Genomic DNA, 4,461 nt, shown 5'->3' with positions numbered 1-4,461 from the left:
ACATTAACAAATTGAGTTAAACCCATATTATTATCTCAATAGATGCAGAAAAAGCTTTTGACAAAACTCAACAGCCATTTATGATAAAACCTCAAAGTGGGCATAGAGGAAACATACCTTGACATAAAGGCCATATAAATAAGCCCACAGCTAACATACTCAATGGTGAAAAGCTGAGACATTTCTTCTAAGATCAGGAACAAGACAAGGATGTCCTCTCTTACCACTTTTATTTAGAAGTCCTAGCCACAGCAATCAAAGAAAAAGCAATAAAGGGGATCCAAATTGGGGAAGAAATAAAACTGTCATGTTTCCAGGTGGCATGATACCACACATAGAAAATCCTAAAGACGCCACTAGAAAACTACTAGAGCTCATTGAATTTGGTAACATTGCAGGATACCAAATTAATATACAGAAACTTGTATTTCTGTACACTAACAAGCTTATCGGATGATGGTACAGACGAGCAAACACAAATACAGTGGCTCTTCAAGCAATTCTGTGTAACCTTATTGGAGACACTGGATTTATTATATCAATAGCATGATTTGTTTAATTTACATGCGTGAGATCTGCAACAAATCTTCGTACTTGACCTAAGCCACTCAAACCTACCTTTAATAGGACTTGTACTAGCTGCAGCTGGAAAATCCACCCCATTTGGTCTCTGCCCTTGACTCCCTCAGCAATAGAAGGTGCTACCCGTTTCAGCCTTTCTCTCCTCAAGCACGATAGTTGTAGCAGGTATTTTCCTTCTCATCTTCTTCTACCCTTTAACAGAAAAGAATGAGCTTATTCAGACAATAACACAATGCTTAGGGGCTAGTACTACATTATTTACAGCAATATGCACTCTTACCCAAAAGGATATTTAAAAAATTATCACTTTCTCCACTTCAAGCCAGTTAGGCCTTATAATGGTAACAACCGGTATAAACCAGCCTTATCTAGCATTCCTCCATAGCTGCACACACACACCTGTTTTAAGGCCATATTATTTATATGCTCTGGGTCTACTATTCACAGCCTAAACGATGAACAAGACATTCGAAAAACAGGGAGCCTAATCAAAGCAATACCCTTTACTACAACAGCCCTCATTATCAGAAACCTAGCCCTAACAGGAATACCTTTCTGTACTGGATTTTATTCTAAAGACCTAATTATCAAGACTGCTAATATGTCTTATACCAACAGCTGAGCCCTGCTACTAACCCTAATCACCACATCCCTCACAGCTGTTCACAGTACTTATTATCTTCTTTGCATTATTCGGACAAGCTCGCTTTCCCACCTTAACTTTCATGAGTGAAAGTAACCCATTCCTAATCTATTCTATCAAACGCTTATTAACGGGGAGCATTTCGCAGGGTTTATCATCAACAATACTCTTCCAGTAACAGTCCCTCAAATACCTATACCCTACTTCGTAAACCAGCTGCCCTTGCTGTAACTATCCTCGGCTTGACTCTAGCCCTCGAACTTAATCTTACTTCTCAAAACTTAAAATGTAAGTATTTCTCAGACATTTTCAAGTTTTCCAACCCCTCAGGATACTTTCCCACTCTCACACACCGCCTAACACCCTACTGGAACCCATCAACAAGCCAAAAATCAGCATCTTCTCTCCGAGACTTAATTTGACTAGAAAGCATTTTACCAAAAACCACCTCCCTTATTCAAATAAAATTCTCTACATTAGGATCAGAACAAAAAGGCCTAATCAAGCTATATCCCCTCTCACTCCTCATAACCCTCGCCCCGAGCACGATTCTAGTTACAAGTAACCGATAATAACCCCAACACCAGTAAGCAGTGATCAGCCAGCAACAATCGCCTGCCAAGAAGCGCAGCTGTACAACGCCGCGATTCCCACAGCCGCTTCCCTAAAACTCCAGACTCACCACCTGTATCATAAACTACTCAATCCCCTAGCCCACTGAAGTACACTTTCTACCTCCTCATCTTTCAAAACATAAAACACCACTGAAAACTATTATGAAGCCTGAAAGAAATATACCCAAGACAGTCTTATTAAGAACCCACACTTCTGAGTACTGTTCAGTAGCTACAGCTGTCGTATTACCAAACACTACCAACATCCCCCCTAAATAAATCAAAAGTACCATGAATTTTCAGCCAGTTGAGCCAACTGTGCTCTTTTCCCCGTGGGGGCCCAGTGTGCACCTCCTCGGTGGTACGTGCAGCCTGTGGACTGTACGGGTTGCCCTCAGGGACGCTGGATTCGGCCCTTTCCAGTGCACACTCGTCACTGGCATGCCGTCCCCAGTCTAGGCTGCAGACAGGGATGCAAGGTGCCCTTGGAGAGCTCCAGAGCACGGTGGCCAGGGTCCACGATGGCCAAGTCATCATGCACATCCACACCAAGCACAGGATAAGGAGCTTGTGACTGAGGCCCTCTGCAGGGCCCAGTCCACGTGCTCTGGCCTCCAGAAGATCTACGTCACCACGAAGTGGGGACTTCCTAAGTTTAATGCGGATGAATTTAATGACATGGTGGCAGAAAAATGGCTCATCCCGGATGGCTGTGGGGTAAAATATGACATGGCCCCTGGACACGTGGCAGGCTTTGCGCTCAGGAGGGCCTTGGCGCCGTCCCCTCCTTACTCAGGCACACCAATACATCCTACTTTCCTGTTTTAAAAAAAGAAAAAAACATTAAATCTAAAAATGAACCACCAAAAGTCAACACAACCAGCACCACCACCCATAGTCAGTCCAAGCCCTCCAGAGACAGGGGAAGGTTTTGAAGAAAACCCCATAAAATCATAAAGGACTCAAAATAAATGTTGTATCATTATTCTTACGTGGAATCTAACCATGGCCAATGACATGCAAAATCATCGTTGTTATTCAACTATAAGAACACTAGTGACCAACATCCAAAAATCACACCCATTAATAAAAATCATCAACTGCATTCATTGATATTCCAGCCTCATCAAACATTTCATCATGATGACATTTTGGCTCCCTGTTGGGTATCTTTGATTTTACAAATCTTAACAGGCTTGTTCCTAGCAATACATCACAACGTCAGACACAATAACTGCTTTCTGATCAGTGACACCCATCTGCCATAAATCAGAGATGAATCATTCGGTATGTACATGCAAATGGAGCTTCCGTATTCTTTATTTGCTTACTTATTCATGTAGGACGTGGGCTATGTTATGGGTCCTGTGCTTTTCTAGAAACATGAAAGATCGGAATTATCCTATTTACAGTGATAGCCACAGCATTCATAGGCTATGTACTACCCTGAGGACAAATACCGTTTTGAGCAGCAACAGTTATTACCAACCTCCTCTCAGCAATCCCATACACCGGTACAACCTTGTCAAATAGGATCTGAGGCGGCGTCTCGGTAGACAAAGCAACTCTTTACACAATTCTTCACCCTCCCTTTTATTCTCCCATTCATCACTACAGCACTAGCAGCCGTCCACCTACTATTCCTTCACGAAACAGGACCTAATAACCCCAAAGGAATCCCATCTGACATAGACAAAATTCCATTTCACCCCTACTATACAATTAACGACATTTTAGGTGCTTTATTATTAGTTCTAGCATTGATAGTATTAGTCTTATTCCCACCCTACTTACTAGGAGACCCCAACAACGACACCCCAGCAAATCCTCTCAATATACCACCTCACGTTAAACAAGAACGTACTTCCTATTTGCATACACAATCCTACAATCAAGCCCCAATAAACTAGGAGGAATACTAGCCCTAATCTTTTTTATCGTAATCCTAGCATTTATCCCAATGCTCCACACATCCAAGCAATGAAGCATAATATTCTGACCCCTTAGCCAATGCCTGTTCTGAATCCTAGTGGCAGACCTAGTCACACTAACATGAATTGGAGGACAACATGTAGAGCATCCTTTCGTTATCACTGGACAACTAACATCTATTTTATACTTCTTTCTAATCCTAGCACTAATGCCAGTAACCAGTATTGTGGAAAACAATCACCTGAAATGAAGAGTCTTTGTAGAAGATACATCATCCTGGTCTTATAAACCAGAGAAGGAGAACAACACATCTCCCTAAGACTCGAGGAAGTAGCTCCAGCTCCACCATCAGCACCCAAAGCTGAAATTCTACTTACACTATTCCTTGAAACTTTTGTCATGGGACATTTACAAAATTGAGTACTATTTCAGTATTAAAATGACCTCATTTTACAATAAACTAGTGTGTACTTCGTGCATATCTGCATCACCACATCAGTACATACATACATGCCACATCATACATAATACACTTTATGTATAATCACACATTTACCCCGTGCTTATAAGCATGTAATTGTATTACTGATATTACATAGAACATATACGTTGTCAGTCGTACATAGCACGTTAAGTCAAATCAATTCAGGTCAACATGCATATCATATCCGATAGATCACGAGCTTAATC

The 4,461-nt window shown here is 41.5% G+C and overlaps 1 pseudogene; it reads left to right on the top strand.

The window, feature by feature from the left end:
* Positions 1-2,136: 2,136 nt before the first annotated feature.
* On the top strand, positions 2,137-2,254 carry LOC116746914 (annotated as a pseudogene).
* The last annotated feature ends 2,207 nt before the right edge of the window (positions 2,255-4,461 follow it).

The sequence above is a fragment of the Phocoena sinus genome, chromosome 21, assembly GCF_008692025.1.
Source record: "Phocoena sinus isolate mPhoSin1 chromosome 21, mPhoSin1.pri, whole genome shotgun sequence".
NCBI lineage: Eukaryota > Metazoa > Chordata > Mammalia > Artiodactyla > Phocoenidae > Phocoena > Phocoena sinus.
The sequence above is the reverse complement of the archived record's forward strand: the minus strand, read 5'-3'. Positions and strand labels throughout refer to the sequence as shown.